This window comes from Drosophila subpulchrella, chromosome 2R, assembly GCF_014743375.2.
Source record: "Drosophila subpulchrella strain 33 F10 #4 breed RU33 chromosome 2R, RU_Dsub_v1.1 Primary Assembly, whole genome shotgun sequence".
NCBI lineage: Eukaryota > Metazoa > Arthropoda > Insecta > Diptera > Drosophilidae > Drosophila > Drosophila subpulchrella.
Genome location: NC_050611.1, coordinates 18,087,330 through 18,102,322, shown reverse-complemented (window position 1 = coordinate 18,102,322; position 14,993 = coordinate 18,087,330). Strand labels below are relative to the sequence as shown.

General features: G+C 37.9%; 1 protein-coding gene across 3 annotated transcripts in view; it reads right to left on the bottom strand.

Annotated features, from left to right (window-relative positions):
• LOC119550270 (semaphorin-2A) overlaps nucleotides 1-10,739 on the bottom strand; it is a 53,822-nt gene extending 43,083 nt beyond the window's left edge. For all 3 annotated transcript variants that reach the window (XR_005219444.1, XR_005219445.1, XM_037858849.1), the window contains exon 1: nucleotides 10,533-10,739. The gene's annotated coding sequence lies outside the window, so the exon portion shown is untranslated. The remainder of the gene's footprint in view (nucleotides 1-10,532) is intronic.
• Between the last annotated feature and the right edge of the window lie 4,254 nt (nucleotides 10,740-14,993).

The window sequence follows — 14,993 nt, the reverse complement described above, 5'->3', positions numbered from 1 at the left end:
AGATTAGATTAGATTATAATGGGATACTTAAAAACTCTGATGACTTATAATTACCAAGTTTTTTATCATACATTTCTCAAAGTTAAAGCATTCCTCAATTTCAAAACAACAGAATTTCCCATTTCTCGTCGGTTTAGATTTCTTCTAAATTCCTTGCCAACTATTCTTCCCAGTGTAGACACACACACGGACACTTTCCCCATGGAGTGTCGTCTGCCTGGTTCCGTTTTGCATTTTGATTGTTTTTTATGAGCCAGTGTGAGTGTGAGTATGAGTGTGTGTCGCACGGAGTACGTGCGTGCATTTGTTTGTTTGTTTGTTTGCGCTGAATGTTTGGTCGAGAACTGAGGCAAACAACCGCTCGTCACTGTCATTAACGTCATTGTGGCTCCGGTCAGGAGCAGCCTGTGCCACGCCCCTCCCCCTGAAAACGCCCACTATCCCTGTCTGGCAATCGAACGCCGAGCGCGTCTAACAGTTTAAATTATTCAAACGACATTCTTCCACTGGCCGTGCCTGCTCTTCCCCTAATTACATTTGACCAAGGTTTAGTTCAAGGTGGAGTTCGATGAGAGGGAGCCATGAAAACTATCAATTATTCATTTATTTTCATTTAATCGACTGAAATTTCAGGCGACACACGCCGACACACGCACAAATGCCATTTGCATTTCCTAGTTGCTTTTTTTTCAAGACACGCCTTCGTAGGAAATTTATTGCCAACGCATTGACCTTTGTTTAGGGGTATGAATAGAAAGTCTCCTTATATAAAGCAAGTAAACATTTTAGGACTCTTTCTTAGGAAAAACTAGTATTCTAAAACTCCAACATTTGTATTTGCTTGATATAATTCTTTGAAATTAAAGAATAAACTTATTAATAAAGTAGTTATTCTCTTAGTTTCATTCAAATAATAATAGTATTACATTTAACAAGTATTTAAGGATTTTATTTCAAGTATTATAATCTTTGGTTTTAATTTGAGAGGCTTTTTTATTGCCATAAGTAAGGTATATAGAATTCTTAAAGCAAATATGAAGTAGATCGAAACCAATATATCCATTTAAAATTATGCTATAACTGTTAGAACCCCAAAAATTACTGTGTTCTTTTTAAAAAACAGATTGAAAAATATTAGATCTTAACTTTTCGAATTTATAGAGCTCATTGCAGGATTTTGCGCCACTGTCCAAGGGAAAAACTGAAGAGTGAGGTGCTGGAGTGGGCCTTCCGCTTTTGTTTGCTGATGCTTGCAGAAAGTCAAGTCGGGGTTGGACCTGCCTGACTGTTGGTGAGTCCTTGATAAGGGTTTCCCAGCGGCACGCACATTAACCCACCGCCCAACCGCCCAACCACCCATCGCAGCACCACCCCCACCCCACCACAATGCAATGCTGTGTGCATGGACTTAACCCTAGTTTATTTGTTAATGGTTTATTTATTAATTCCTGCGGATTATCACATCAGACAGACATTGCCAATGGCAATGAGATAAGGCACGAATGGACAACGGAAATCCATATGCCATTTAGTCGCCGGAGGAGGGTGAAAATGGCGGCGGAAAATCGTTCTTATCGGGCTGCAGCTAATTCACGCCCCCCCCCCCATTTCAATCTTGAGCAAATTGCAAATTTGTGTTGAAGACTTTGACTCATGTATTAATAATGGCTAAGGAGCAGATTTGGCTGGCTGAATAGTTTCCCACATACACTATATCCGCTTAAAAGTGCCAGAAACATGCGTAGACAATTTCCTTCGGCGCGGGCAGAGTGGGTGGGCCGGAAATTTGAAAATTTTCAGGCAACTTTGAAAGGGAAAACTGCAAGGGGATTTTCCAGCAGTGCGTTTGACAGGCTGTGAGTGTTCAGGCGTGTGTGAACTTCCGCACATGCACACAAATGTAAACGGGGGCACTCATTCAAGGAGAAACAAATTTTCCAAAAATGTATACGTATACGTATACGGCAAATTCTGAGCAATTAGTAAATAAAATGTTTCAACTAAAATTTTACCAACCCCGAAATTCACCAAAAGGGCAGGGAAAACGACTGAAAATTGAGCAAGATTCGAATTTTCGGTGTTTGGGGCGGGGGTTGTAGCCGTAGCCGAAAAACCTTTTAAAGTATTCAATAACATGAAAATGCCAACCCTGCTCCACAAATAACCCCCGCCGCACTTTCATTTTAACCTGATGGACGTGACAACAAATTGAATTTCTCACGCCTTCAGATTCGGTTGCTACAATTTTTGTCGTTATTTTTAAACTCGATATGAGCCCAGCCCAATACCCCCATTTCCCCTCCCTTAAAAGCATATAAATGTCATCAAGTTCATTTTAAGCGAAAGGTTATCGCAGGAATGTCATAAAAAGAAGAGATATCCTAGAACTTCTTTCCAGCGAGCGCATCGAATTTCCAGGACTATGGGTTTAATCTTGAAATGGCTGGAATTTTGATTATTTAAACTCTGTCCCCGGCCATAATCATCAAAATAAAGCCACTTAGCCCTATGCCCCTTTCCCCGAGCCATAGAAAAACCAAATTGAATGTCAAATTCATACTCGAGTTCAAATTCAAATTCAAATTCAGACTGAGTCTGAAATTTGCATATGGCATGACGGTTTGTTTGCTCTTTGTTTCTGTTTTCCCCCCATCCATACCCCAAAAAATAATTCCTGGGGAGGCGACGGAAAAGCGTGGCCGCCTTTGAAGTGTGCCAGCATGGCGCTTAGCTGCTGATAATCCTTTTTAAATAAATTTGTTGGCACAAATCGTTATGCCAGTCCACACAGAGAAGGGGGTCTAAAACGCACCTTTCTGCTTTTATTTTTTTGCAACCCCTTTTCCATATCAGCACTGCGTTTTGTTGCCTTCCCTTACTCTTTTTCAGTGTTTTGCTAAGCATGTTAATACACAGGAAATTAAACACTTATGCGGAAGTCATTGAAAAGGTAACTCCCACACATGTGCACTGGGAAAAAATATGTACCATTGTAGATATAGAACTATGCATAAAAGAATAAAGACCTTAGTCTTTTGAATTTCTGGTAAATGTTGTTTTCGCTTTCTCTAAAGAATTCGCGTTTCTTTTTCCTATGAGTCTATATAATGAAAGCTATCAAAAATGTCAATGTGGTAAATATTGGTTACAAATGTTCAGTAGAATTTGCGGACTGACCTTAATAAAGAATTCTAGTATGGTTACAAGTGAATAAAACTAAGTTAGTTTGACCAAAGACCTTAGAATATTAATTTACATTATCTTTGGTTTGACCGAAAAATATGTTATAATGGAACACATTGGTTGATTTTGTTGAATAATTCATATTGGTTCATCAGGTTCTGAAGAACTCGCGTTCTCAAGCAATTGCTTTGTAAAATAAATATCTTTATAATTTTAAAGTGAAGCTGCAAATATGTTTTCATGCCATTTATTTCTCAATGTAACCATATACATATTGCTCCCCGGGACTTAAGTGAAATTTGAAAAGCGTCTGAGCATTCAATTATGCACAGGACAATGGGGCAATTGCGGCCAAGGTATTGTACCATCGGCCTTATGACGGCAAGTACAACTGCGGCCCAGATGTTAATGATGATCACAAGGATGTAATGATGATGATGTGGATGATGCCTGGCCCGATGTACATGTAGCACCCTTAATAGACACCCCCAAAACACATTAACACACAGCCGGCAGAGCCAGAGAAACGGGAATACGGGAAAAACAAAAACCCACAAAGCTGGAGAGCATGAAGAAAATTTCATTTAGTTTGCACTAACACGCTGTCAACAAAAAGGGCGGGGAAAATGGGGGGCGGGGCTGGCTGTGTTTTCCCTTGCCGGCGAACTTAAGCGATTTTGCATTTCATTACGGCTTCCTTTTTTCTGCGGTAAGCTGTCTCTCCGTTCGCAGCAGACAAAAACTGAAGATAAACACAAATACATAATCCAGGAGGGCAAACAAAAAGGGTTAACCCCCAGCCCCATGCCAAAAGACCCAAATCCCATAGCCACTATCCGTTCTCCTTCAGCCAAATCTGTTTTGTTGGTAACGGCTTGAGTTACTTAAATACTTTGTGCGGCGCATTCGAGCGCAAAATGAGGCACGGATTGACCCCCACAGGATTGTGTTATAAGATAATTGCTTAAAAGGATAAAATCCTTTGGGGAGTGAGCCCCCTTTCCCTCTATTCCCAGTCTCTCTACTCCCATAAAGATGGACAGGCAGCAACCTCTGATTGCAGGCGAAGTAAAGTTTCATTAAATCGTAAATTGCCATAATTCAACGATTTACATTAGCCGCTCTTTAAAATCAGGGATCAGAACGGGCTGAAGTGGAGCGTAGGGCGACAGCCAGACATCGATTAAATTGCGCAACAGAATGAAGCAATAAACATTTAGAGGGCTCAGGACTCGGGACCCAGGACGATGTGAACTCGAGCCAGGACCAAAGCCAGAGCACACGACAAAAGCAGAAAAATTATCGCAGTATGTGTGTGCCACTCAGTGAAGTACACAGAGCGAAAAAGAATAGTTTTCTAATTGCAATCAGATCTAAATATTATGATTGGGAAGTGCTCAGTTGTCATCTGACAAATGATGCTGAAAGTTTTCTGAAAATCATGGGCTTATTAGATTTTATTAAGTGATTATATTGGTTCTGTAATAATTTCCAACTTATAATGCGTAGGTATCATATGGCTCCATGTATTTATTTTATTGATAAATTTATGAGTTTCTTTAAGGAATAATTTTTTTAAATTTTGGCAATATAGTTAGATATAATATATTTTCTATTTTTTACTAGAAGCCTATCTCAAATAAATATTAAACGACGTTTAGACGTTTCTGAAATGATTTTTCATTTATTATTTTCAATTAACTAAGAAATATATCCCAATGAACCATATAGTTATTGAAAAATATATATCTTTAAAGAATAGTATCTATAGTATACCCTTTGATATTTATTAATTATATCATGCATACTAAGTATTGAATAGAAATCGTACTATCTTCTCACACAAATTGGAAATGTAAGTCTTCATTGAAAATGTAGTTCTAGCAACTCAAGATAACAAGATTCTCAATATGATATTATTTTAAAGTAGAAGTATTCGATTTTTGTTGATTTCTTATCATACATATTTTTGATAAGATATTTTTTTGAGTAATGACATTATTTTGAAGTATAATTTTGAGTTCATCGTTGATCCCCTATCTTCAATATTTCTTACATCTTTTTTTTTCCCAGTGCCCTGTTTGTGTGAATATTTGCCAGTGGGTTAAACGTGTGCACATCGACATCCGCATCAAATGGCCAAGCGACGTTTAGCAGTCGATAAAGTCATTCAGTGCAGCACGTGAATGCCGGCTAACTTATGCGTGTGTGTGCGAGTGTGTTGGCCCTGTGCCGTCGTTTTGGCCCCTCATTTTCCGCTTTTGTGATAAAGTAATCAGCTGATGCCGCCGGCCAAAGTCCAAAGTCCAGGGAGCGATGGCCATCTACATCGATGGATGCACGGATATGGATGTCAACTGGGGCCACGACACTGACCATCGTTAACCGCAAAATGTTTATTGATTATTTGCCGCACACACTGGCCACACTTTTTGCGGTCTGATATTTACGAAAATTGTATGCAAACTTTTAGAATTTATTTACCAAACAAATAGCTGGGACAAAAAGTGTGTAAAATAAATCAAACCAGGGCCAGTCATGCCGAATTGGCCAAAACAAAATCGAATACGGCAAATACCAAATCAAAATAGTTCGGCCAAAACAAATAGGGACATCAAACGAGGCTCTCACAGCCTCGTCTAGACGGCATTGCATTTCGGCCATGGCCAATAAAGCAAATGCGAACATTCGTGCTACACTAAAAATTAACAACGGCGACGACACGTTTTGGCCAAAACGGGAAAAAAGCAGCCAGCAGAAAGGGGAAAATTCGGGGAAAACGCGAGTGGGGAAAAGGCATAAACCAAAAGGCAGACAACTGACAGACGGCCAAATGGAATAAGAAATGGCAATGAAAATAATAAAAGTCCCGAATGAAAGAACCGGCAAAAAAAGGATGGAGCGGGAAAACCGTGTGGCCATGAATGAAAATCGGAAAATGCTAAGCAAACAGACGCACACACACACGCGCAAAAAGAGCAGGTTGTGCACTGAAATAAAAACGCAACAATGCGCAATCATCATTATCGTTAAAAGAGGCGCTTACAGAACTAGACAAATTGCCACTTTGGAGAGCCTGGACCAGGCCAAAAGCCAAAAGGCAAAAGGCAGAAGGCTCAAAGTGGCAGTGGCAACGGCAACAGCAACACTTGCAGATGCCACAACAGCAACATCAAGAGCAACAACAGCGGAAGTTGGCGGCCAAGCAAGCGTCTATAATGACCTCTGGGCAAATGGGCCAACACGCACACTCGCACACACAATCGGGCTAACACACACACACTCGCACTCCAACGCCGACCCCGCATAAAACCAAAATGGCGCACATTAGAGACCCTCGGCGCTCAGAAGTATGCTACGCTTGGCCATTTCAGGCTATGTTGGCTAACCGAAAACGACCAAAGAGCCAAAGAGCAACAAGCCAGCTAGCAAAAAAGTGAAAGAAGGCTGGGGAAACACAAAAAAATAACACTCATAATCAACTGCCCCCGCCGACTGAACACAATGAATGGATTCAAACATAGAAACGAACCCAAACAGAGGCAAGTTCAAGGTTCATCTACTCTCATTGCTGGCTTTTGTTTAGCTTTCGGAACAGCATAGGCCAGCACTTTTTTGGCCTTAATTATAGACACGCACACGGGTGAAGCAGTCACAAACATGAAGCGAACAATTATGTACGGCTCTGCACAGCAGCAACAATCGAGCGCAGCAGAAACATGAGCCTCAAATTCGATGTAATCCACCGAAAAAAATTAAAAAATATAATATTAAATGATGTAAATCAATATGTATAAATTAAAATATTTTTTTATAGAGTTCGAAACTTTTTATTACCAAACCAAAAGTTAAAAGCCATCTCTCACAGAGATTCCTATAACATTTTTTGTTTAAAAACTTGTGCTATCACGAATGAAAAAGATTATTTTTCATAGTAATTGTAATTCAATTGTGATTGTACTTTTTAGTCCTGATATAATATTGTTTATATGGAAACAAAGACATTTTTTATAAAAATAAGAAAAATAAAACTAATTTTAAAGATCTAGTTCAAAAGAATATCATCCAATAAAACCACAATTTAGTTTTACTTTATTTAACAGTTAATGAATACTTTAGAAAAATATTAAAAAAATTTCAACAATTATAAAATATTATGCTTTACATATTTATAGTCAGGAACTTAAAAATATACAATCTCTTGAATCGTTTCCTAGGTATTTTTAAGTTTAAACAGATATATTATTTGCATTGTAATTTCTGGAATTATAGATATCATTCTTATAAGATTTGTATATTTTGTCAAATCAAGTTTTAATAAAATCCTTTGAAGTATAAACCAATATTTCAATTTTCTCGTTACAATGTATATTAAAAGGTTTCAGAATTACAAGTTTTTTCTAGGTATTTTAAGAATAAGTAGATTTGTTATGCATTGTAATTTCTAAAATTACAGATAACAGCCTTATAAGTTTTGTGTATTTTGTCAAAGTATATTAAAAAAAAAAAACTTTGAAAAATAAAACTTTACTTTAACTTCCTCCTTACAATGAATGTTAATATAATAATTACAAGTCGCTGAACTATGATGATCATCTATCAATATTTTTTTATAGAAACCTGAAACAAGCCCTTTTTTTAGCACCACTTTTTTCGCATTGTAGAGAACCACAAACTTTTTTGCCTGCATACTTGGTAATTTGCAGGCATCTAAATGCTTTCCAAGAGCTCTCATTAATAGGGGGTCAGGGGCCCCCAGTCACCCCTTTTCACCCTTCTCAAGGGCTCTGATTGCTGCTGCGGCTATGCTGCTCATGCAATGGCGACAGCAATTATTGTTACAATTAAAAAACCATTAGGCGTAATTTGGTTACCTTCTGTGGCTCCTTTTTCTCGGCCATGTTGGGCCATTGTGTATTTGTATTTTTATTTGTATTTGTATTTGTTTGATTGGGCCACACGACACTTCCGCTGGGAAGGCGCCGGAAAACGCAATGAAAACATTAATTTGCCGCCTCGGAATCAATAAGTGAAATAAAAGTGCGCAAAGAGAGTCGGGAATAACTAATCCCCTTGGCTTTGGTATTTGCCCCCGATTTCAAATATTCATGGTAATAACGCAGAAATTGCTTAATACCATTTAATAAGCTGAAAATGTCTCTTTCTCTTTGGTGGATTGCCGGCAATTGATTGTGTACACACGGTGTGTAATTTACTGGCATTTCCTTGGAGAATGTAAGCAACTTTGAAGTTAACTATTTATGAAATTGAACTTTGGCTCCCATTAGCGCATAATTTCCTCGGCTGTGGGCCGAAAGGAAAGTTCGAAACGATTGCTGAAAGCGTTTTTCCTATTTTCTCTTTCTTTTTGGCCTTTTTTTTGTGTGTGTGCTTGTAACACACATGCAACATGCCACACGGCCCAAAATGGCCGCAAAGTGATGGGCCTAGGCTGCCATTGATTGGCAGCTGTCTCACATGGCACCCCCTTCCCAAAAACCCCTAATCCAGAAGACCATGCCCCCTTTTATGCCACCAGCTGAGTGTCAAAGGCGCTTAAACGCTTTGAGCATGCCGGTCCCCCTGCTTCTCCTTGCCCTTCCTTTTTTTTTTGGCCAAGTTCTTTGGCCGTTTTTTTCGGCTCTGGCCAATCTTCTCAGGTTCTTTTGTGCGGCGCGAAACGGGCTAAAAACGCTTGCTGTGCCTTTGCATTTAATACTCTTACGGGCTGCGGCGAAATTCCACCGCTTTTTCTTGCGGCCTCTGTAAAATAATTAAGGTCTAGCATATTAAGGATAATTTAGGGATCTGCTTCGTTTGACTGTGACCACAAAAACCGCAATTCCTTTGCTATCATAGTTTTGCAGCAAAAAAATTTCACTTTTTTACCTAGATTCAGTGCCCTTCTTCTTACAGGTAAGTCATTAAAACACTTTCTCAAATAAACCCAAGAAAAAAGTAAAGTTTCTTAAAATTAACTAAACTTATCATTTAAAATACCGAAGAAGTATAAAATCCAATTCTTTGAAGTGCTAGTAATGGTATTTTTAATTTGATCTAAGGGAATAAAAAAATATAATACTTAAAAGAACTAAATTCTATTTATAGACCATGTTATAAATAGCATTTAGTTCTTTCAATTCAATAAAACGTATTAGGATTAGGACCATTGATTGAAGTGTAAATGTTTATAGACTTATAACATTTTCTTTTGTGTTGATAGGATAGTGCAATATATCGTTCACCAAAAAATAACAAAACAATCGAGATTCAAGCTAAATAAAGTTCTGATTAGGCCATATACCACACTCCACATAATATAATAATAATAATTAAAAGAGCTAAATGCTATGTATAGACCCTATTATAAATATAATTTAGTTCTTTTAACTTAATGAAATTTAGAATGATTGGAATTATGAATAAAATGAAAATGTTTATAGATTTAAAACATTTTCTTTTGTGTTGATAGGATAGTGTCATATATCATTCACCATAAAATAACAAAACAATCGAAATCCCAGCTAAGTAAACTGCTGATTAAGCCAAATACCACCCATTCACAAACCAAACTGAATGTAATGAGTTTTTGCTCAGTTATAGCTCCCCCTGCTTATAAGAAAATATAAGGGCATTTAACCGGCGACTCCCTGCACTTTTTCTTGCATTTCTGGTGCGGTTCTGCGCTTATAATCACCAAAAAACAGACGGAGGGTCGGAGTGCTTTTGAAGTTCTTTCTGTTCGCATTGTTGTTGCTCTTGGGCGTCCAAAGGGGGGTATGCAGAGGCGTCGAAAGGGGGTGGGCAGAGGGGGCAAGGGCATGCGAAACAACCTCGACATGCGATGCAATCGCCAGCGCCTTTTACGACCAGCTTTTGTGTCTTGGTAGCGTTTTTTTGCTGCGAGTCGCGAATTGCAACCAGGTGGCTACTGTTTCCACTGTTTCTACTGCTTCTTCTGTTTCGGCCAAGATATTGCACGCTTGGCTCGGAAAAGGAAAAAAAAAAAGCGAGAGAATTCCGCTTAGAGCTCTTCTAAGTGGCAATAACAATTTGACCGCTTGCATTTGCAATTTATGCGATGAATGGGCCAACTTGGCTGCACTGCAAATGCAAATGGCAACCGAGGGCAGCCCAAAAATAACTCCTTTGTCTCGTTTTTTACCTCTTTCGAGCTTTAAAGTCTTGGGTTTTTTAAGCCCGAAGAGAGAACGGGTTGCAAACAAGTTGGCTTCAACTGGTCAGCGAGGGTAATGCAAAGTGAAACACGCTTGGCAGGTAGCGCTCAGGTGGGATTCTGATTGGATTCGGATTGGAGAACGTTGTTGCATCGAGATTTGTATATTCACCTCACTGGAATTTGGGTTCCCCGATGAGATATAGTTAGTATAGCACTTGTATCACTCAAGTTTTGGTTTATATTTATTGTTTTTTCTCCAACTTGTTTGTTTCTTCTTCACTGCTCACAGTTTCCACTGGTTTTCAGCTGGGTTTCTGACTGCGCTTTTCCGCTTTTCCACTTTCCCGCCTAACATCCGCACTAGAGAACCGTTCGAGTCGCGTTTTAAAGACAAACTGAATCTGAATCCGTCGCTGTTGCTTCGCCAGCGAAGTTTTCGCACATTTGTATCTTCGGTTCTTGTGGATCGGCTTTGGTTCGCTCTCATTCGTTTGGCGTTCGCCGGAGTTCGTCAAAAACGAGTTTCGAGCTGGCAATGCCAAGAAAACTGTTCCTGGGAACACTTTCAGGACCTACCGGCTTTTTTAACAGTTTGTTTTGCTGTTAAGCTTACAGAGGTGGGGAGTTGGGTTGGAAAGGCAGGTTTCAAATTGTTAAGATACTTCTGTAATTCGATATTAATAATTCAAATATTGTTATACATTAGTAAATATGTATTTAATATTATCTATTATTTCCTTTCGAAGTTTACTTCCTTAAACTTGAATACTTTAAACACAATTCGCTCCATTTGCGATGTGTTAAGCTTACAGAGGACTGAAATCAGGTTGGAAAGACGGGCTTCAAAAGGTTAAAATTCTTCTGTAATTCCATATTAATATTTAAAATTTTATTATATGTTAGTATATAAATATTATTATTTATTTGATATTTCCTTTACGAACTTTATTTCCTTATATCTAAGTACTTCAAACACTATTGGGTCCTTGAAATTGGTTTATTTAAGAAAATATCAACTGACATTTTACAGATTCATATGAAAAAGGGCTTAAAGATTGGTATAAATTTCAGACAGATGGCTCAAAGATTATAATTATTATTAATATTATTATATAATGTTCTACTATAGTGTATTTACAGGCGAACTTAAATTTAGATATAACTAACTTAGGCTTATGGCTCAAAGATATATTTAACATAACAGAGTGAAACACTTTCTACAATTTTTATAGAAATTATTATTAGAAACTTATCAATAACAAGGGCATATTCAAAAAGAACCTACAAAATTATTATATTTTTGTATTGTTGCCTATGTTACGTTAAAAGATCTTTTAATTTGTCAAAACCATTAAAATATAAGGCTCATTAGATATTATTTCATTTATTTGTATTTAATTTTGTTTTTTATATTATAAAAACGTTGTCTTTGGATTGTGTCCGCCAGGGTATTAAACAATATTTATGTTTGAATGCTTTCATATGCTTTTTTTAGTCGTTATAAAAAAGCCTAAGTGTTTTTTATACTTACGAACTAAAATGAGAATTTTGTAATTTCTCAAATATGTACAATATACTATATTTAATTTAAATCGTCAGAAAGACACATTCATTTCCACATTTTTCATATCAGCTCGTTTGCAATTTATCGTTTTACTTTATGAAAAGCTTTGTGTTATATGAATTGAAATTGGAATAAAATTTTAAATGTATGACGCAAAATGTCAGCCGCTACACTGTCTTAATTAGAGCAGGCCAATAATGAATGTGCTGAGCTTGGGCATTTTCCTAACACCTTCTTCGGCTTTTATAGAACTTTCACTTAATTGCCATAAATTAGAAGTGCCAATACGTGTTGCATTAAAATTTCAGATCCATTCGGTGAGCGGGCAATCAAGTGATTGACCACAGATTGCGCGGCGGGGAGGGAAATCGCTTGGAATTAGGCCATGTGGAATAATTTATGCTCGAATTAATAATGGCACGTAGCCAATCATTTGAATGCGATTTAATTAATTTGCCATGCCGACCTTCACCTGGCACAAAACCGGGCTGGACTTTGCGGGACTGGGCTCAGAAATGACAGGCCCTAAGCCACTCGTTGGCCGAGATGGATATGCACTACTTACGACCGCTTGTATATCAATAAAATCAAATAAATATATCGTTTGATGCCGGGGCCATCCACCTGAGATCCGCACGCATATAAATAACCAATGATGCGGCATTTATCTGCCCAAGACCCCACTCCCTATTTCCCTCCCCACATTTCCCACTGCCGGCCATCAGTCTCAGCTTACGTTCCATTTAAAATGGTTTCGGGCCGTCGGGGGGCCATTGAAACTAAAGACGGAGAAATTGTTCTTTCAGTGCACTGCGAAAGTTCAGGGGTCCTGGAAAACTCTGAATATTTTCAGGGTAAAAGAAAGTTGGGGAAGCTACAAGTGTCCTACAAATAGCTATATCATTTTATAGAAACATTTAATTTAATAAGTTTTATTAAGACTTCCTATGTTATTATAATATTATTTTTATTATTATTATAATATTATTTTTATTATTATTATAATATTATTATTTTAATAACACAGGAAGTCTTAATAAAACGTATTAAATAAAATGTTTATATTAAGATCATACATTTATTTTATGATAAAACACTTTTTGCTAACTATAATTAAATCATAAAAATAAATATTACATCATAAATATTAAATCAAAATAATATATATTAAAGTATTTTATGTTTATATAACATTTTTTCTATGCCATTGCTTTTTTTAATGATAATATTGAGAAAAAGTACATTAATCTTTTACAAACGTTTAATAAATGGTATTGTTATTGGAAGTAATGTTTATTTTGCGGTGTTTCCTTGAGATCTAACTAATCGAAACTGGTGTATTAAATGACTTATTCCCCATAAATAAGAATTTCTCTCAGTGCTTCTCAGCCATTGTTCTGAGGGAGTTGGCAGAAGTCCTCCCGAGCCGAACTTGGGGCTAAAAGGGATAAACGTTTTTAGCATGGCCTGCACGATTTTTATGCAGGGAACGTGTTGTTGCTGCCCCTTTATCCTTTCGCCCCCTGCCACGCCCCCCGCCCCTTGCCCCTTTTGGCTCAGAGGCTCTTGGCCATGTCCGTGCGACTGTTTCGCGTCATTTGCTCTCTGCTGGATCGTAATTTTATGGCTGCCAGCAGCTTCTTGGGTCTCCTATTGCCGGGAAAAAAGGAGCACAAGGAGCTGAAGGCATAGCAGGCAGTCAAAGCAAACGGAAGTAAACTGAAGCCAAAAATTCTCGTTTTTATTTGACGAGGCGTTCAGTTCCTTCAGAGCATTCCTCCAGAAGTTGTCAAAACAAAGCGAGCGAAACTAACAATAAGTGAGTGGATGGGGATGGGGGTTTGGGCCAGGGAGGGGCAACAATGGGCCAACTGCACCACCTGGCATCGGACCAAACGGCAGGCGGAGTCGAGAATATCGCTTACCAACTCGTTTGGCAATTTTTCTCAATTTTCACATTGAAAACTAAGCGCCGCCATCCCCTTCCCCAATAGTATCATACGCCCCTAGCCATCCCCATTTAAGCCCCCTCTTTTCGACTTGATATTTGGGCTTCCAATTTGAGTGGGGCATTGGGGGCTGGGGTGGCGAAAGGGGTGGGGCCTCCGGAGGGAGGTGTCAGCGGCACAAAGCCAACTGGATTTCCGCAGGCCAACTCGGGTTCGCTGGGCACTGCAAAAATGTTCTGGATGTATTCGGTAAAAAAAAAGGAGATTTTTTTTGTCATTTAAAATAAATATATATAACATATGTAGACCAGTCTTTGAAGATTTTATTTTGATGTTCTTGAACTACAGCAGTTCAAAGGAAATATTAAACTTATAGGTGTTATATTACATAAGATATAATAGAATTCAGTTTTAAAATTTTCAAAGATAATGTACTTTATACTTTTATAAAACTTATCCCTGCCAGGAACTTATAAAAATATTAAGACTATAATATTTAAAGATATAAAATATTTAAGAAAATATTAAGCTTTTAGATGTTAGCATAGTGAGCATAAGCAATAATATAATTCAATTTTCAAAGATAATTTACTTGTGGAACATGTTTTATAAATCTTGTCCTTGCTTGGACCTTAAAAACTATTAACACTATAATACATAAAGATATAAAATACTTAAGAAGACAAAACTAGTATCGGAAAATGGTTTATTATTTTCAAAATTAGTGATTATAATATTGTGATTAAATTAAATTGTGATTCTCTGAGCATTTGGTTGACTTTAGTTTGAATCTGACAAGAGTGCTTGGAGTTAAATTTAGGGAACACCAAGTTTCCTTCCTATTTTCACTGTTTTTTTCTTGACTGAATTTCTTCATATTTTCTTCCAGTGCAGCTATAGTATCCACCTCCATCTTGGGGCTGCTGGCCATGTTGCCGTTGCACGATTGCTCTTTGGTGATTTGGATTCCCAGCTCATATACACGCACACGGGGCGAAACAAAGCACAAATTGTTGTATGTAATTGTGCGTTGGCACACACGCACACACACACTCACTGGCTGGCATTAACACACACAACACACACAACCCACACAACAACAAGTGGGGCAGCCACA